The sequence below is a fragment of the Anthonomus grandis genome, chromosome 13, assembly GCF_022605725.1.
Source record: "Anthonomus grandis grandis chromosome 13, icAntGran1.3, whole genome shotgun sequence".
Lineage (NCBI taxonomy): Eukaryota > Metazoa > Arthropoda > Insecta > Coleoptera > Curculionidae > Anthonomus > Anthonomus grandis.
Genome location: NC_065558.1, coordinates 2,054,975 through 2,076,683, shown reverse-complemented (window position 1 = coordinate 2,076,683; position 21,709 = coordinate 2,054,975). Strand labels below are relative to the sequence as shown.

The 21,709-nt window shown below is 29.6% G+C and overlaps 1 protein-coding gene across 3 annotated transcripts in view; it reads left to right on the top strand.

The window, feature by feature from the left end:
- The window catches only part of LOC126743757 (LIM domain transcription factor LMO4-A), a 211,263-nt gene that overhangs the window by 47,934 nt on the left and 141,620 nt on the right, over window positions 1–21,709 (top strand). Inside the window, exon 1 of one of the 3 annotated variants that reach the window (XM_050450974.1) lies at window positions 21,038–21,403. The exons of 1 other annotated variant lie outside the window; for it this stretch is intronic. The gene's annotated coding sequence lies outside the window, so the exon portion shown is untranslated. Of the gene's footprint in view, window positions 1–21,037; window positions 21,404–21,709 lie in introns of those variants that run through there. One more of the 3 variants, XM_050450976.1, reaches the window with a different exon arrangement.

Here is a 21,709-nt window from a genome sequence, read left to right as displayed (position 1 = left end):
TCTAGTACACTATAGGAGACAGCTACAGGGTGTTTGATATTAATAGATCCGGGAATTACACATTAGCCAAAGGGACTTTAAGGAAACAGAGAGAAAGATTGGTAACTCGGATAAAAAGACATTAAAAGTTGCAAAACAGGCTCATTATCTCATTAACTCATTAACGCCTCAAATAACAAGTAAAAGACAATTTGAGAGGACATCATTTGTGCATAATTGATTCAATTAATTATGAAAGGTATATGGAAGAAAATAAAAAAATATAAAGAAAAGAATAAACAAAAAAGATAGAGAAGCAACAGCAACAATAAAATAATAAAAAGACTCAAAACAAGCATGAACCTAAAAAACAATCAAAAAAATAAAAAATCTGATAAACTTTTTCATAAATTTTCACAGATTATTATCTTTTGTGTATCCAGACTTTACATATAATATACATATTTTAAGCTCTAGAGACTTTATATATAAAGTCCAATTTTAATGCAGTAAATAAGCTTAGGTACAGGTACAAGTTGTTATTATTTTACTTTAAAATTGTCAGTATTAAGACTTCTGTTTTATTTTTTTTTAAAGTGTGATAGTTTAACTTTAATAAATGTATTTAAAAAGTATTTTGTATCAAAACAAATATATAGTATAACCATAACTAAATTATCTTTTTAGTAGGCATTATTATCCAGTTATAGATAAGTACCTTGCAAAATATTTTATGCCAATAATTGGAAGATATGTCGTGTAAATAAATGGCATTTGGGTGCCAATAATTGGATATTATTTATAAAACTAGAATTTACCTTAAAGTGCCTTATTGAGTACATTAGTACGTTTGAGTACATTGAGTACGTTTACCCTAAGCATTTTTTCAAGCTTCATTTAATAGAAATTCAATTTAAGTTTATTTCATTTAAAAATATTGAAAAGTTCGTCTAAACATTTAGAAAAAAACATTATTTTAATATTTTTTCTAGATAAAACAATCACTTCTTTGCATTCTTTTAGGCAATTTTATAACTTCTGAAACAGGGCAATTTTGTTCTTTTATTTTCTTATTATAAAATCCTCAATAGTTTCCAGGATTATGACACTTTAAGCGCGAAATCCGGCTCGAAGGACCAATTGTTTGTCGCAAATATCTCCAAAGCTATGAAAGAACTTTTTACTAAAGCACTTAGATTTTTGGTGAAATTAAATTTTAGAATTTTATTAAAAGGGGAAGAGAATTTCATGTATTTTTCTAGGCATTACAATCACTTCTTTAAGGGTTCTTTTAGTTAAAACGTTTGTATAATTTTGCTCTGTATGGTCAAGGTATATTTATTAAACTGTAGAATATACGTATATCATATACGATTCTGTTTACCAAAGGGAGAAAATTTCGGAATTTAAAAGAATTGACACGGGATTTACAGATTTAGTTTTTTAACTCCATTACTACACCTCAAATTTTAATGAAATTTTTCTGAAAAGTCTCATTTTTTTTGTCCATATTATCCGATCTTATAAATAATGTCTTCATTATATAAAATATTGAAGAATCATTTAATTTTCTTAAAAGCCCTTTTTAAAAAATGTATTAATCAAAATTAAAAACATACAATTTTTCAACTAAAACCGAGGTTTAAATTATATTTGGTTAGTCAAAAAATATATGAGTTTAATTTAATTTTAGCAAATGTTATTTTTCGTACAAAGGGATATTATGCTTATCTAAAATTTCAAATCTAAACAGGAATATTTCTCAAAATCTATGAAAAAAAAATTAGTAACTTGGTTAAAGTTTTTAAATATAAAAAGCTGATTTTCATAGAAAATTGAACAATATTAAAAAACCTATCTTAAAAGCTTTCTAGGTCTCTAAAAAATTTTATTATGTAATTTAATATTTAAAAAAAAGAAAATAAATAAGTTATTCTCTTTTTAAAAAACCAATAGCAATAGGGCATTTTCAAATTATTCGATTGCAATTTTTAATTTTTTCCAGGCATTCTGTTAATTTTTTTATTTGTTCGACTACCTGGACTAAATAATAAATATTCCTTTAAATCTATTGTCCAAAACAATGTCTGAAACTGTTTGGAAAGGCAAAAAATTGCATTGACGACCTGAGAAGAACTCAAACAATATAAATTATGCTTAGTTAAAAGCTCTTTCAATATTTTGCTTATAAAAAGTCACTTTTCAGGCAGTTGGAAAGTTTCTAGGCAATTTACTTAATTTCTTTATTAGTTCACTGTATGAACTGAATAAAATATTACTTTAAATGTGTGATTAAAAAAAACGCACCACTGTGCGAATATAAAAAAAAATAATTAAAATTCCTGGACAAATTAACATATATGCCTTTTGTCCAGGCAGTTAAAATTAATTTTTCAAGGCAATTTTATTAATTTTTTTATTAGTTGACTGCCTGAATGAAATACGAAATGATTTTATACGTGTAAAGAAAATATTCATTCAATTTCAAGATAGAAAAATGTTCTTGCACGAAATAAATTATATAAGTGATACATGTTTTGTCATTTTATATTATTGGAATTAATTAGATTATAAAATAAATGCTATGGAGGTTTTTCAGACGTAAAAGCTGATTAAAAATTGTAAACGTTTTTTTTGTATCTATTGCTACTAAGCTATTTAAAAGTATTATTTAAAGTAATTTAGTAGGGTATATGTAAGAATAGCTATTAAGCTAAATATCGTCTATTTCTCTAAATTTCAGTTATTTTTATATACTTGTAATCGTTTTCTGTATGGAAATAAAGACGATTACTATTATAATACTAAAAAATAGGAATTTATGTAAAAAAGGGTCCTAAGTGTTAAGGAAACGTTTTTTTTTTGGCCAAAATCTTGAATAAAAACGCCCATAAAATTTTAAATCATCATATCATAATGTTTGGTGAAAAATAATGAAAAATTATTTGTCAAGACTATACAAAAAAAACTGTCATAATTTTTTTTAATTGACATATTAAATTTTCTAAATTTTTTTTGTCTAAGTATTAATATAAGCAAATATGAAAAAATGAAAAAAAAATATGTTTAAAAATTAATTCACTTTTCAAACAGTATATATTAATATTTTATAAAAATTTATAGACATATTATTCAAATAATAAAAATATATTAAATAATTATAGCACTACAAGTAGACTTAAAACCAATAAATTAAGCACGTTTTGATTCCTATAAAGCCTGTTAAATTTATTTCATTGATCCATAATATACTCAATATGATATTGATCTGAAATTGATTAAATTTTCAATTAAAGTAAGAGTTAATTTAAGAGTTAACGGACCTTAAGGTTGTGATAATATTCTTCTATTGATTCGATTAATTATTGATTTTTTAGGCCAGGAGTTAGTAAAAATTCATGAAAGAAAAGCCTTAAAAAATAATCAACCAAAGTGACTGTAAAGAGGAATTTGCATAAAATCAACAAAATATTTGTTTTTATTCACAAACCCAAAATTAGGTAAAAAAAATTATAATCGCAACCTGAAATTGATAAAGTAATCCTTAATATCGTTATAGTGATTAATAAAAAAATTATTCATAACAGTCATATTTTTTTAAAACAATAAATTTATAGGCCCGAAATTGATTTCATTTTAATTTGATTCCAATCAAATTATTCTTTCAATTGTTATATTCATTGATTTCTTAGGCCGTGAATTAATTGAAAACGTATATAGGAGTGATCGTAAATGGCTTACAAAAAATAAAAAGACCGTAAAGAGGCATTGGCATAAAATCAAAAAAAATATTTGTTTTGATTGACAAACCCAAAATCAACCACAAGTGTGGGATTAAGATCAATATTTCAACCTGGAATTGATAAAATTATCATCCTCGTTAAATAGTAATTAGACAAAAAGTAGTGCTAAGGGTGATATTTCAAAAAAATATACTTTTGTAAGCCTGGAATTGATAAATTAATTATAGAAATCAAAAAAAAAGGTTACTAAGAAAATTATCATTATATTAACAGTAATTAAATAAAAAATAATAATAAGGCTTCGACATATTTGTTTAAATTTGTAGATTTGTAGTCACGGAATTGATTAATTGATTGTGATTTGATTTTGATGAACGCTCATTGGTGAAGAAATGATTAAAATTATCACATTTTTAGGTTATGATGATATTATTTCATTCATTTTATTATTCATTGATTTTTTTGGCCAGTAATACATTACACAATAATTAATTAAAGTACCTATAAAGAGACATTAATTTACAAACCAAAATCAACGACAAGGGGTATGATTAAAATTATCAAGTCTATTGTATTTTTTGGATAAAAGATTGGAATATATATTTTACGTTAAAAAAGGCAATAAAGTACGTAAGAAATCTCTGTGTTAATAAAAAAGTCATTTCCTTATAAATAAGCTCCTGATCAGATTTTTGGGCATTTTTTTTAAACTGTGAAAGATTTTAAAAATTATTTTAACTGCGATACTCTTTTGTTATTTATGTAATTAATTTAATTAAAAAAAAACAAGTTTTATAAAAAATATACAAGCAAAATCAACAATTACTTAGGTACAACTCTTATAAGGAATATTTTATCAAAAATTCAAAAATAATTAGGTAAAGTTAACTATTCTAATTTTTTTAACTAATATTGAATTAAGACTACTATGTAGAAAAATTTAAAAAAAATGCATATACACTAATGAAAATTCAAAAAAATTGTTAAATTTTTATAAAAAGACTCTGCCTGGTATTATAGACACACTTGCATATTAAACGCATTTTAAGGATGAGCATTGAATTATTTCGGGCGAAAAAAGTGGCTATAAAAAAATTTAATTTATTTCGTTATTATCTTAACATCAATTTTTTTTCTTTTTCGTCTGAATTTATTTTTTGAAATAATTGAATTTTTAAAAATGTCCAAACTACCTGTTAATAAGCATTAAATTACGCTTCGCGGACCTCATTTAACCGATCTTGTATTTTTTGTGATACTCGTTTTTAAATTAAAATTATTTATTTATTCGAATCAAAGTTATTTATAATTAAAAATTTCGAAAATTTTATATAATTTTCAAATTTAATTTTTTTGATATCTATAGAACCACGAAGAGAAGCATGATGAAGAAAATGTTAACTTCTCAAAGAAAATGTAAAAGAATAGAAATTGTTAGAAATTCCTCAATTTCCATTACACATTTTGCTTAGACATTTTCAAAAATATTTATTAGTTTAACTAAACAAACCCAATTAAATATTAGTAATTAATTATCCTTGTTACACCAATAAAAATCATGTATTTTTCATTCTTCTTTCCGTAGAGTAAATCTTAAAAAAAAAATTCATGTTTTTGAAAATTCCATTTAATTTTCTTCTTCCTTAATGCATCCGATACTCTTTTTAAATAAAAAATCAGAAGAATTTTTATTTTTTTTCCTAAAAAAGGCTTTAAAAAACAACACCTAAAATTTTTACAATTTGCACTGAACATTAATCATAAAAAACCCCATCTTAGCCATTAGTCGACCAGATAATATAAAATAAATATATTCATTTATTTATTTACATAAAAAAAATTGTAATAGCCCTTTTAAATTCTATATGCGTCCTTAAAACCCTTTTTTTTAAGCTCCAATTTCAAAAGAAAAACCAAATCGCCTTTTTATTAATTAAGTATAGAAATTAAGCGCGCCGACTAAATTATCCCAACTATCCGAGTTATTTAATTTCCCTTCACCCTTTAAAGGATTTATTAAAAACGACGAAGCCATCTAGTAAAAGAGAGAAAAAAAAAACCGGTGTAATCCCCTTTACGCGGGGTCCCGCCAAAAGAGCCATAATACTAATTAAAAACTAAATTAGTTTTTAAGCAACACGAAATTGGCAAAAACTTATTAAGTTTTTGAGGGAACTCGATTAACCGGAGGGCTTATACTTCTTTTTTTAAATTTATTTAAGTAATTTTCTTTTTTAAATTCAAAACAACACCCCATCAAAAATGACTTAATTGGGATTTTTTTTTCTTCGTTTACTTTTTTAAAGGATTTCTATTAGTCATATCAAACGATTGAATTGTTTCGAACACTACCGCGCTCATCCTTTTGTTCACAAGCTGAATAATGACTGATTTCATTGTAGGTAAGCGAACCCATTTCGGGTACAGTTGGCAACAAGGTAGAGACCATTCGGACCGGGTTCAGGTAGAAAAAAAATGAGGGTCGAGGGCCTCGTCGCGTACCGATGAAATTTCCGAATTTTTTGAACGATTTATAATAAAATTTTAATTCTTTCCCCTACCGACGTCACACAATTACACCGACAATAAAGACGACATTGTCACTCACTCGCGGATTCATTATTATCTTGTCTGCCATAGAAATTTTCGGATCTTATAAAATAATACGAAAAAAAAAAGTATAATAGTAATCCGGGGCGGTAATTTATTGTCCTCGGCCCCATAATAACGCTTTAACATAACGATTTAGCCGGAACTTTAGACCGTTTACGTTGAATAATTAATTACGAGCCGGTATGAGTTTGACGTTTAATTTATTAGCGTCATAAATTAATAATTTACCAGCATTTAAATGGGACGAGTCTTTTACAATGTACATAAGCGGGAGCGAAGACGCATTCCAGTCACATGACACTGATGATAAAACAATATGAGAATTTTTAGATTAGATGTTTTATTACCGTTAGAAGATCCAGAGAGTTCAAGCAGTAATCGAAATTAGGATTAGAATGGAAGAAGTAATGTCCTCGAATCGATACTACTAGCCTAAGAGACAAAAACATAACAAAGCAATTAGCGGCAATAATCACATATCTAGAAGGTTAATATGGAAACAACATAAGAGGTAAAGAATATATTGGAGATCTTTTTGACGATGAAAGAATACCAGTTACTAGGAATGAAGTTAAACTTTACTTGACCAAGTGAATACTGAAATTTTGGAACTGTTTGGTGCTAAAGGAATAAACCTCACAAAACTTCATCTACAAGATTAGAATAATACTAACGGATTGGGCAAACATCAACTTTTTTCATGATCTGGAAAAAGAAAAGAGAAAGCAAATGGAACAATTAGTCTAATGAGGCACGTCTTAAAGGTATTTTTTAAGCTGATACATATAGCAGGATAAATAAGTCGAATGCTTTGGTTAAGTCATTAAATACAACAGCTCCTGCTAATGAACCACTAGGTTTTCATTCTTTGCATTTTGTATGGGAAAACGTTATTGATGTACTCTTCCAAATCTTCATCAATCAAGGGGTAGCCACTAGCTCACAGTTTCAAGGACAAAATGAGAAACTTTCTTTTTCAAATTCCTTAAATTAGATACACCATTTTCTATCATCAAGTAGAGTACAGACCTATAGTTGCCTCAACGTCATTTCTAGTTGTAATTTGAGCGAGTTGTCCTCTCTTGGCTTTGGAGCGTTTATATCAATTTTCTATTAGGTCACTATCAAATATACCTTTTAATCGTGAATTAATTAATATCAAACTGTCTGATATAGAACCAGGCCATCTAGCAACTATATTTCGAATTCTAAGCCTATAATCACAAACTATTTGCATATTTACTGAGACATGCCCTTTTCTGTTCCGAAACTGTTCTGCCCTAGGACCACCAGGTGACTGACTTTGAATGTAAGTAACTTCTGCAATTTCATTCTCCTTCAGTTAATGAAATATACTGGATTATTATCTACGTATAGCAGAAGGAAAGTTTTATGTACACCTACAAAATCTCTTATTATTTTAAGGTACTGTAATTAAAAACTATTCGGCTGATGTAAGTGCATTATTTCTAAAACAAAAATTAATATAACCTTGTCTCATTAATATAATGCTAAATATTCGTCCTGAACAATTTATTTGTAGATAATACCATTCATTCCAGAAAATTAGCTAAAGTGTCAATTGGTTTCTAAGGTACTGATAGTGGTGAGTTCTTTTATAGACCGAGCATAGGCCTTTGATACGGTCTGTCATTAAATTCTTTTAAGGACTTATATTTTATATTAGAATATATGTATACCCCATGAAGTTTGCTCTGCTCTTGAACTTTCTACAGTTTTTTTAAAGTAGATTAAGACAGTCGAATGCTTTAGTCAAGTCGCAAAGTACATCGTTAATATTTGGACAATTGCCTTTCAAAAAATTAACTAAAGCATCAATTGGCCTCTAAAATATTAATAGTGGTGAGCAGTCTTTACAAAGTTTGGTTTTTCTAAGAGGCTAATAACTCAAAAGGTTAATTAATTTAGAAAAGGCTTTTGGCAAAGTACGCCAAGATGAGATGCTACAAATTCTAAAAATAACAGGGATATATGGCAAACATATTTGAATAGTTGTCATGTTGTATTGGCACCAAATTAAGAAATTAGCGCCAAACGAGGACATGATCTACTTATTGTCACTGATAACGAATAAAATCTACAAAATCTATAGATTAGGATAACCGACCGACATTTGTACACAGTTTGGCTAAATAAAAATAAGAAGTAGAATTATAAAGAGGAAGAAGTAGGTTATATTGATCACAATCCTCTGTTTCAGAGATATCACAGTAGAAAAGAGTTTTCAATACTATATTAAGGACTAGAAAGCTGGACAATTAACAACAACACATGTTTTCTTTACCTCCTGTAATAGCCGGAGTAAAACTAATGCTTAAGCAGGTTACAGTTAAAGTATCAATTTAATTTTTACGTACTCCTAGTTATTCCTTTACGTACTCCTATATATTAATTTAATTGTCACGTAAGTACGACTCTTATATTTTTTTATTATAATATAGACCTATATCTTACGTTTTAAATTTAAGAAGCTAAACGGTATTTTTTAATTTTCTTTTTAATTAGTAAATAAGACATTAAATATATTTTCTGAAAATATAGTTCTGGTAGTTCAATTTTTGGTGCCAACTAAACAAATCGCAATTAAATTTTGAAATTTTTTTTCTACGTACTCCTAGTTATTTCCTGACGTACTCCTACATATTAATTTAATTGTTACGTAAGTATGACTCTGACCTTTATCGGTAAGGTCCCTAAACTAGTCCGAGTTATTAAATTGGCTTTTTTCTTGGTTATAATGATTTTTTTATTATAGGCAGACCTACATTTTACGTTTAATACTTAGGAAGCCAAACAGTATTTTTTTTTAATTATTAAATTGGACGTTAGATGTATTCTACAGTTTCTAAAAATATACTTCTGAACACTTTGATTTTTGGTGCTTTTAATAGGTCACAGTTGAAATATGTAATTTATTTTGACGTACTCCTAGTTATTCCCTTACATACTCCTATAAATAATTTAATTTTTATTTAATTTGACTCTGACCTGTATCGGTAAAAAGGCCCATAAACCCGTCCAACTTATTTATTTGGCCTTTGTTTAGGTTGTATATTTTAATGATTTTTTTATTATAGGCAGACCTATATTTTACGTTTAATACTTAGGAAGTTAAACGGTATTTCTTTTAAATTATTAAATATGACGTTAGATGTGTTCTACAGTTTCTAAAAATATACTTCTGCACAGTTTAATTTTTGGTGCTTTTAATAGGTCACAGGTAATGTATGTAATTTATTTTTTACGTACTCCTAGTTATACTCTTACGTACTCCTATATATTAATTTAATTGTCACGTAAGTACGACTCTTATATTTTTTTATTATAATATAGACCTATATCTTACGTTTTAAATTTAAGAAGCTAAACGGTATTTTTTAATTTTCTTTTCAATTAGTAAATAAGACATTAGATATATTTTCTGAAAATATAGTTCGGGTAGTTCAATTTTTGGTGCCATCTAAACAAATCGCCATTAAATTTTGAAATTTATTTTCTACGTACTCATAGTTATTTCCTGACGTACTCCTACATATTAATTTAATTGTTACGTAAGTATGACTCTGACTTTTATCGGTAAGGTCCCTAAACTAGTCCGAGTTATTAAATTGGCTTTTTTCTTGGTTATAATGATTTTTTTATTATAGGCAGACCTACATTTTACGTTTAATACTTAGGAAGCCAAACAGTATTTTTTTTTAATTATTAAATTGGACGTTAGATGTATTCTACAGTTTCTAAAAAACATACTTCTGAACACTTTGATTTTTGGTGCTCTTAATAGGTCACAGTTGAAATATGTAATTTATTTTTGACGTACTCATAGTTATTCTCTTACGTACTCCTACATATTAATTCAATTTTCACGTAAGTACGACCCTGACCTTTAACGGTAAAAAGGTCCCTAAACTAGTCCGAGTTATTAAATTGGCTTTTTTCTTGGTTATAATGATTTTTTTATTATAGACACACCTACATTTTACGTTTAATACTTAAAAAGCTAAATAGTATTTTTTTTTTAATTATTAAATAGGACGTTAGATGCATTCTACAGTTTCTAAAAATATACTTCAATTTTTGGTGCTCTTAATAGGTCACAGTTAAAGTATGTAATTTATTTTTTACGTACTCCTAGTTATTCCCTTACGGACTCCTATAAACTAATTTAATTTTTACGTAAATACGACTCTGACATTTATCGGTAAAAAGGTCCCTAAACCCGTCCAACTTATAAAATTGGCTTTTGTTTTGGTTGTATATTTTAATGATTTTTTTAATATAGGCAGGCCTATATTTTACGCTTAATACTTAGGAAGCTAAATGGTATTTTTTTTGAAATTATTAAATAGGATGTTGGGGGTGTTTTACAGTATCTAAAAATACACTTCAATTTTTGGTGCTCTTAATAAATCACCGGTAAAGTATATAATTTATTTTCTACGTACTCCTAGTTATTCCCTTACGTACTCCTACATATCAAATTAATTTTCACCTAATTACAACACTGACCTTTATCGGTAAAAGGGTCCCTAAACCCGTCCGACTTATTAAACATAATAATTACCCTTCAAATGCAATTCCGTTCATTTGACAGCTAATTAAAAATCAGCTCGCGAGAAGAATAATTATTATTTTACCGGGGCGGGGGAGGTAGGAAGAGGGGCGTATCGCCTTTATAATAAGATTAAAAATGACGCTTTCGTGTGTGTGTGGCCCAATTAAGATTTCGCTCGTTACAACATGTTTTATAGTAATATTTTCCACTTGTGCGAGATGAGCCTCTTTTTAGACGAATATACGACGACGAGTTTTAATTAACAAAGTTTAATTAGTTTTTGTTTAAGGAGCCCTTAATTGTTTTCAAGTTTTACTTGGTGTTAGGGGGAGGGGTGAGGAGATGGCGCGGCTCCTAAACATTTATAACCTCAATTTTTTAAATTAAAATTTATCAGTAAGCACGGTTACTTTTTAATACCGCGACTACCATTTCCTTTAGCAGATAAGATAACCGCTCGTATCAAGGAGGCGACGCAATAAATAAATAACGTGGGCAAACAGATTTTCTGTTTGCCATTGGGGCTTATCTTAACTACCTGAAAAACCGTTTTTTTTAATTTTCGCTTCTTAATTTTCATTTTATGGTTGAGTCCGGTCCTGTCTCTGCGTGTACGGCGGTCAACGTCAAAACGGTTTTCTCCCCAGTTCTAATTAATAATTAAAAAATAATTTACTGGATTTATTCATTAGATGGAAACAAATCGGTGCCGTGCACGAAAAAAACAATACGAGAACAATGAGAAAGTAGTTTAGGTAATAATTCATGTGGCACGTCCCTTCATATGTAATTAAATATATTTAAATTATCCTCAGAAGAAACTTTTGTCCTATCATTTGCAGACGATACTTGCACTGCATGATTCAAGCATCTTTGTTGCTCTCTATTTGAGCAGTGGCTACCATAAATTTCAGTGAATAAAGAAACTGTTGAGTTAGTTTAAATTAAAATATTGTTCTTGGCTTCACATGCTTGTGAGGTATTATCAGTATATTCAATTGCTTCAACTGAATTAATCATGTAGCAGGACTTAACATCCTAGCAGAACATTAATTGTATTAGCACTAATGATAATCCTTTGCTCTCATACTCAATAATTTAATATCGATTTAAGAAATATGAGCTCACAAACAATTACGGAGCACCCCTTATATCATGAAGTCTTAGTTAGTTAAGTAAAATTGACTGCAGATGCGGTCAAAGGCATTTTGAAAGGCGAATTCAGAAAAACACTTCAACTGCCTGGAATTATTCATTGATTTCTCACAGGAAATTGAGGTTATATCTAATGGAATTTATAGTCTTATCACGATTTACAGATTTCCACATTTTCTTAAATTCTTTTTCTTATATTTCCCTCGGTTCCATTAATTTGTTGCAACTACCTAAACGAATTAAGGAAACACCTCAGAAAGATTTAGTTCAGTTCACTAGTATCAGGATCAGTAGGGAAACTTTTCTATATTCCTATTTATTTAGTTTTAATAAATAAGAAGCTTAAGTCAGAAATTTTGCTTAAAATTTCCAGGCAATTGGAAAGTTGCTAAAAACTTAGTTTTTGCTCGGTTTTTGAGTTATAAGCATTTTTCTCAGAATTTTGTAAATATTTTGAAAAACGCTGATATACATATGTACCCAATTAAATTGATTAAAGAAGTTTTGAAATTTACAAAGCTCTAAGTTGCTTGAGTATTGATTTATAGGTATTTTGTATAACCAAAATTTTATATAAACATTTTCAAAAACGATGCAATAGGTGTCCAAAAAAATTTTTTGCCAATTTTATTAATATATTCAAGGTCAAGCAGTAACTTCAACTGCATAAAAAAGGTGGACTAAAAAATTAGTAACAACAAATAAATAGCTTCTTACAGGCAGTTAAACGTAGTTTCCTTATAACCTTGATGAGAACTTACGTTATTTTAACCTGTTCTTTAAAGAGCAATAAAAAATGTTTGGAAAAACACTACTTAAACTGGAAAATGCAAATCCTCGATAAAACTCCACCCCAAGTTCTGCAAGGGTCTAAATGTTTCAATTATTAGTTATAGTTTTTAGATTTAATTCAATACAACGCCAGTTTATTAATTAACATCTTTTTACTCGAGTTTTCTAATTTAAAAAGTGAAAAAAGTTCGTAATGATACAGAATATTCCTAGAAAAGTTCAAAGCTCTAAGGCTAAAAAAGGATTTCCAGCAACTGGCGAAAGAACTTTATCTATATCTGGAATATTGCGTTTAACATTTGAACTAATTAATTTACAAAAAAAGAATCATAGGGAAATGATGCAAGTTATTTGTAGAATGCAAAATTACTTAAGAACCTTACTTTCTTGAAATAAATCAGTCGCTTATACAGACCCAAGCAAATATAATAGAATTATTCCCTGTATGCACAAGTATTCCCAGATATTTAAATCATAATAAAATATCAAATTTCTAATTCAAACACGGATAGTGTCGTCGAGATTAATCTGACCGCCTGACCGAAATTTGTGTTAATTTGTAAAGACAAGGCGTTAACAGACTCCCGATAGGACTCACAAACCGCCCTCCCATTTAGGAGTTAAATGCTTTTCCCTTATGCCCTCAATTATAATTTTCATTAAAGTAATAATAATAATATGCTGCTCAAAGCATCGCTTTACATCCTAATTACCCCCCGAATAAAATAACTTTTACTTCTGCCTCATATAAATAACGGTTCAAGTCAACATTTAAATGCAACATTTATTCCATTATAATAAACGTTATTATTTCAGTAAAATAATTGATGGTTGCGAAAGAGCCGTCGTTCGTTTTCATTTTTAATCACACACTATAATAGTGGCTGAGGTCCTCAGTTAAGAAATAGAGTCGGTTATTGTTGTTTATCTTTCGTATTAAGCCGGCTCGTAATTAGTTTCTTAAAATTGATTATTGTAATTATTGTAAACGGTTGTGTAAGGTTCACCTTTATTACTTCTTTGAATGTGTAGTGGGGTTCTTATGGGCTTGTTAGGCGGCGGTTCAGGTTTATAAGGTTTTTTTTTCATATATGTAATTGGCCATAAAATTCAAGGATAATGGATTTGGTTTGTTTTTCAACTAATTAAAATTAAATTAATTACGAAACTTGAATTTTAATTTAACAAGAAAGCAATAATTCATATTGACTACGATGGTTGATAATAATTTTTGGTTTCTTTATCATCGTTTGATCACTATTTCAATAAGATCCTATTTTTAGAGCATAAAAGACACAGTAATAAATGACAATACAACTACTAAATATTTAACAAACAAACAGAAAAACTATTGTTGGTTGAGGCAAATGATCAATTTAAATCAAAATTTTTTTCGAACAAACAAAGACAAACTAATCACAGCACGTCAAGACAGACGGTGGGAGGGAAGAAAACTGTAAAGTAGCAACATGTTTTATAATCCAAGAGCCTGTGCTAAAAAAACTGATTTATCAGTTAATTTAATTTAGGCATAGTGTGACAGTAAAAGTGGAAATAGTGGTTTCCAAGGAATATGATTTCTCCCTCATAATATAATAACAAGGCCTTATCACAATATGCCTTGACGTTGGAAGAGAGAGAGGTGTACAGTAACGACATATTTTATATTCCAGAGGCCTGTGCTCTATCCGTAAAAGATCACTTTCAATTAATGAATAAAATAATTAATGATTTTTTCACGATACGCCTGGACTGTTATAGTAAACAAACAAAGACAAATTTTTTACATAATGCCTTGACGTCAGTCTGGTGTTTTCGTGATCTGCAGAGTGAGATTTTGCTATCATTGTAGTCAATTCAATCGTAAACAAAATTCACGTGCGGAGATACTTGAAACATTAAAAATTCCCAACTTTGGAAGGCGATTGTGGGAAAACTGTGGGATTGTCATTCATAATTTTAATGGTTTTTGCATAACCTCATCCTTTTAAATATAATGAGACTATCTGCCAGATTGTAACGCTTATAGTTTTTGAAGTTTGGCCATTTTTTTTGAGTCAACTTTGAGGTCAAAAAAGGCTAATCTGGGAATATTTAAGTGCTGTGAATTTCTTCCCAGATCTTCCCAGTATTTTCGTTTATTATCAAAAATATAGGAATTTTCATAAAAAAGTTCCATGCCTAAAAAAAATTTAAAATGGAAGAAAAAATGTATTTATGTTTTGGGTCAATCATAGTTCGCTGGGATCTGCTTTATACATTTACAGACAATTCTGCTACAAAACGTAAAAGTTTAAATTCCACCAGATGCTCCGATCAATTACAGTCACGAACGGCTATAAGATTTCGGTATATAGATATAGTAACGATACTAAATAAAATAAAATAATCATAACATTGAAAAAAAAAAGTAGAGCGGGATGAAGAAATAAAAGCAGAAGCAGTCAAAATGGAATATAAAACTAAAATTTACCTCCAAAAGAGCACCAAAAATCAAATCACATTTTAATGAATTGTGTTCTAATTTTATGTTTTTAGATTCTGAACATAGGTCTAAAGTAAACATGTTTTATGGTACTTTAAAATAAATTCCCGTTTTAAATCTTCTTGTCATGTAAATAAAACATGTACTTTTCTTAATCCATCTGATTTCCTCTCTTTAACACCAGAAAATAACCTTAAAAAAGGGGATGGTTCCGTAAAATACAATGGTCTGTAAAATACAAAAATAAAATCATTTTTGTATTTTACAGACTCTGAATCTTTGGTCCTTAAACTAGTTGCCATAAGAAATAATACATTATTGTTTATGATGAAAATATTCACTTTTGTCAACATTATTATTACAAAATTTCACATTTGTTTCTAGCTTTCCTAACACAATCAAAGCATCAACATTATATCTAACATTACCTGTAAACATGGCAAGTAACGAAAGATCGTTTTCTAAACTTAAAATAATTAAAACATTGGTGCGGAAGAAATCGCTCTTAGATTGGGGTCGAAAAAATGTATTGGAAGATTTTGCGAAAATCATTAAAGAAGCTGTAATTTCTCCAAAATCTTAGGTTGCCCATATCGGATTTAAAGCTTGTGGATTATATCCCTGGAATCCAGATTCGATTGATTATAGCAAACGTTAAAGCAGTATCAAAAAACAGCGAATTCCAATCATGAACAGACCGACAGAAATGAGACTGAAAATGTTTAGTTACTAATTTATTAATAAAAGTTTACTGAACTTATTGGGTCGAGTAAATCATTAGGAATTGATGCAGTTTTTCTTATTAAAAAGATTGAAAATGGATTTTAATTTTGAGACTGAAACTAATGAAGATAACCATGTGATAGATATACAAATAGAAGATCTAATTGACAAACTAGTAAATTATATGGCGAAATATTTTTAGACCAGAAAAATACAGAAAATTACATAAATACATTAAAATGAAGATACGGAAAAAATTGTCATAATAGAAAATAAAATTGTAATACAGGCTCCTTCTGCACTTGTTGACATCCTTAGATTACCCGAAGTTTTAGACATTAATAAATATTCAGCAGTAATTCAATTATCAAACAGAAAGATAAGACATTGATGGCTTAGTTGTTAGAGATTTAAACAGTCAAGATATGTAAGCCAGAGCGACTCTATGACAGAGGAAAGGGTTGCAACACAGATCAAAATACCAGCAATAAAAATGGAAAAAAAGACTCATTTATTAACTTTTTCATTTATCCAAGAATTTCTAAGAGAACAAGCAAAAGACAAACTGAGAAAACTATAAAAGGCAAATGGAAGATGGAAAGAAAGGAAAAAATTAAAGACAAAACATAAAAAATAAAAAAGATTAGACAAGCAAGAAGAACATAATAAAGAGAAGAAGCAAAGGACGCAACCTATAAAAGACCTAAAAAATGAACAGAATGATCAAAACAATTTTTTTTATATAAAATTCAAGTTTAATGTCAAACCTGGGTCCACTTCTCGTAGATGCTTTGGTCAGTGGCGTAACAACGGTGAAATTTGCTGTGTTCGAAAAATCGTACGGGTCCCTCTACACTAACGGGGGCCCCCTCCGCCCCCTGTTTTTTCGGTCCTTGCATATCATAAGTGAAAATACAATCATTTTTCAATCTCAAAATAATTTATTGAATAAAAATATTTTTATAATGAAAATAACATAGGTTTTGTTGTATTAATCAAAAATGCCGAAGATGATTGTCTTAACCAATTAAATTTTACAGTAGGTACGCATAAACATATTCATTAAAGATGTTTCTTTCGTGCTTTGGCTTCTGCAAATGCCTTTATCAACTGACAAATATCAAAATTTCGTGCAGTTTTATTTTCTATTGACAGTAAACTTAATGAACTTAGTCTTTCTTGTCCCATTGTGGATCTTAGAAAGTTTTTGATGATTTTCAGTTTTGAAAATGATCTTTCTGCACTCGCAATAGTAACTGAGATAGTCAAAAACATGTAACAAGCCGTTATTATTTCTGAGAAGCTAGTACACGATGAATAGTTTTCAATCAAAATGAATTCTAACATTTGTTTCGTTGACTCCATTTTCTTTACACTGTTGCCAAAACAAGCTTTGAAAGATAACAACTGATTTCCTAATTCACAAGAAATATCTTCAGAGTATCTTTCAGGAAATTCAGTCGCTGCATTGAATATTTCGCCATCAGACGAACTCGTCAAATATGAAGGAGATACAATGCAAAACATGCTGTTGATTTTAACGAAACTGCCACTACGTTCTTTCAACTGAGTCGTCAATATATCTAAGGTTCGATAAAAAACATTGATCTTAAAATATTCTTCATCATCAGTGATGGAATGATGGCCACTTTTTTCATCAAACATTATTTTAGGGAGACGTTTTCTTTTAACAGTGAAAACTTCTGCGGTGCCCCACGTTTGCAAAATCGAAATGCTTTTTCGTGAGTTTATATTTTCAATTTAACTTTAGATATTGAAATTGAAAATAAAAAATTTCAATATTAAATTTAAAAATATTTTTTTAAAGAACTTCATTGAATGACGCTAAAATTAGGGATAGAATAATAATCAGTAAATAAAAAGTACGGATTTGATTGATTAAATCAAATTTTTATGAATTGTTTGAAAAAATTTCATTGGAAAAACTTGAATTATTTTACCTTTCCAGAAAAATATAAGTTTTTCAACTTTCCATTACATAAAATCTTAATTTTTATGAAATCTCGATGCTTTTCTTGTCATTGTTCCCCGTGAAAAAACCTTAATAAAGTTCAAGGAGCTGAATGTCGGGGCCCCCGACCTGTATTTGCATTATTTGGCCAAGACACGAAGATATCTTAATTTTTTAATGCCTGAAGTAGGCTAGATTTACAAACAAAGTGTCCGATTTTCTTTGCTTTAAATATCTTCCCCAGTAGATCATTATCAAATAAAAATGTAGAAAAATGTGAATATGATTTTTAGTAACCATAAATTTGGTAGGGGCCCCATATATTCTATAAAAACTCTATACTCAAAAACATTAGAAAATATTTTAATAGTTTACAGTCGAAACGAAAATTTTGCGAAAAAAATTTTGATAACCTTGCAAACATTAAAATTATAAAGTATTTGGGGGCCCCCTGCAACTTTACAGGACAGATTTTTTAGGTAATAACTAATTAAATGTTAGGAAAAAATTTAAATTTAAATAGCCGAAAGTTCTTTAAAAATTTTTCCGATATCAGTCAGCAGTAGTAAGCGGTGCTCCAAGTTTGAAAACCCCATTTTTTCTAACATAATAGTCTTTTTCAGACCAGGCATTCGGAGAGTTGTACAACCTCAATACGGTTCACTCAAGTATCACATTACGAAAAGCCATATTCTAGTTTTGGAAAATCAAGACTTTCGTTAAAACTCTTAGTGCTTCTAACAATAACAAACCCCAAAAGTTGATACGCTTCTTTGAATTTTGGTACCAATATCAAGGGGTTGAACCAGCATCAAATATTCCAGCCAGGTTTTTCTTACTAGAGATAAATCATTAATCTTGTACACACATGTCTATAAAATTTTTTATTCAATACTCATAGAGAGACTCAATTTCAAAGAACACTTTAATGTCATCAGAAAATAAAATGGCAGTAGAATATTCGCATGATAGCAATATAAACAGTAATGGTATCAAATTTGAACCCTTGGGGAGCATTTGAATTTCTTCACAATATTTTGCCTTACTGACAAGTAAGACATTTACAACATAATAAGAGCAGGTGCTCTACATTCATTCTTTCAAAGGCATTTATTATGGCAGTGTGTTACTTTGTCAAAAGCTTTTTGTAAGTCGGTGGATACATGTGTCCGAATTACTGTGATGCAGTTCAATTAAAAAATTAATAAACTCTATATATGAAACTGGGTAATTTTTTTATTTCTTGCAGGCGTTCGGAGCCCGATTTACATATCCCAGACAGTTGACTTTCGCACGTTTCTCAGGCAATTGTAATATATTAGTTATTCATTTCAGGCAATTGGATAATTTTTTTTTAAACCAAGTCATTTATTTATCCTTCAATTAGGATTTTAATATTTGATTTCTTGTAGACACACAAATACAATTATTTAGTTTTTCCAAGCATTTACAATCTATTTGCAAAATGTAACAAACTAGTCCTATGCTATTTAAGGTATTTTTCAAAAAAGAAACAGAATTTAGGTACTCTCTACAATCTTTTTTTAACTTTAAGTCCTGATCGTTCGTCAATGCCATGTTTATTAGAAAACGATAATGTTGTTCCACGCAGATTATGTTTTATTTGAACAAATAATCGATATAGGATAAGGTGCAAAAACTGCAGCATAATTTATCTTCCAATGGCCTTTTTGAGTTCCATCTTCGTTACGCCCTTCCATTCTGGGGCACATGCTGTGCGACTCACTTTGAGCGCATTTTTAAACTACAAAAGAGAGCGGTTCGCTATTTACTAGGACTTGATAGGCGAGCTCACTGCCAAGAAATGTTTAAAAGATTTAAAATATTAACTCTTTCATCTTTATTCATTCTTGAATCTATTTGCTTCATTCGGAAGCATATATCAGGAATTCCTAATAGACCATCTCGCAATTATCCACTTCGAAACGCAGAGCATGATCTTTATGTGCCAATACCAAGGTCAAAATTAATAAAAAGCTCTATTCTTTACGGAGCTAAAAAAATGCACAATCGTCTGCCTTTGGAAATTAAACCATTGACATCTTTTCCTCGATTTCGCAATGCTTTGAAATCATATTTACTGGAGAGAGCTCTATATGCAGTAGATGATTTTTTTTTATATTAATTTTTTAATATTGCACGCACTGTTTTTGCAATGTTTTTGACTGTTTTTTTACTTTTTTTATTTTACTTTCTTATTACTATTTTTATTTACTTGCCTATTTTCATACTTTTTACATTTAGTATAAGATATTTGACCAGGTACATTTATGTCTTTTATACTCAGTTTTGTATATATTTATTTAGTACTTGTATTTTCGTTTCTATATTTGTGTGTTTTGCTTGTTATGTATAGCTTTGACTACAAAATCTTTTAAATTTTTTGTTAATAAAACATATTTGATTTATTGATTGATTGAATTTGTTTTAATGGTATTTTGAATTTTTAGCGGTCCTTTGCTCCAAAGTTGCAGGAGGGCCCGAAATTTGTAGTTACGCCACCGAAATGCTATATTGACTGTACTACTTCTAATAAAAATAAGTGAAAGAATCCCAGTGCCCTATAAACCAAGACACCCACTGTATCACCATTATAAAAAATACCAACCCCACATACGACCAGAAATAATTCAATAATCAAGACGATTATTACAAGAACGGCCTCCTCGCACCCTCTAACCCCCCTCGAGACACCCCAAAGCGCCGCACCGCGACGACCACCCTTAGTTTCACCCTCACCCTCCGTCGGGACGGACGAACGAACGAACGGACGGACGGACGCAACATCATCACATCACATCCGAGCCGTAGAGTAGAGTAGAATCTCTTCCTTCGTAGAGCTCCCGACTTGTGCGATTCACAAATTGCTTTTCGATATAACTTCTCTCTCACTTCACACGACGCTGTTGGCGTTCGCCCGTTTCACTCACTCACCACGGTCGTCTCGTCTCCTCTCGGTCGTCGTGGAGTGGAGTAGGGTACGACGGGATTCAGTTGAATTCCGGACGTCGTAGTGACGGGATCGTGTGCATATTTCGTTCTACGTGGAACGCACGAACTTTGTGCTCGTATACGTTCGGCGTAACACACTATAGTTAGCTTAGTCCCCACACGCTGCTCGCTCGTATAATTTGAAATGAGAGCTTGTCTGGCCCGTCTGGCCTTGTTGCTACAGTAGGAAATTCTTTAAAAAACGTGCATATTTTTTTTTTTTGTTTTTGCTCGTGTTTTGTGATTATTTATTTTTACTTTATTTATTTGGATTACAGTGATTTATTATTTTTTCTTCTTCGGTGTGGTTGTGAACATGGATGGTTGTTCCGGTGCCGAGCACTTTCTTTTATGTAAGTGCTTTTTAATTGTTTTCTTATGTTAATCATTTGTTGTAATTGTTGAAAATAAAGCCCAAAGTATTCAGATCTATAGTTACGCCACTGTTGTTTCTGATTATAGAAGCATCAGCATATTTGTCTTCTTTATATTTTTACTACTAAAATAAAGTCAGTCAGTCTGTGCAGATAATGCAAGAAGCGCGTTTTATTTCAACAGTAATTTATAGGAAGCATAACTTTTAAAGTGATGACGAACTTGTGGCACCTAGACATGATTTTTTTCCTTCTTTTGATGCTCAAATCATGGTAAAATTGTCT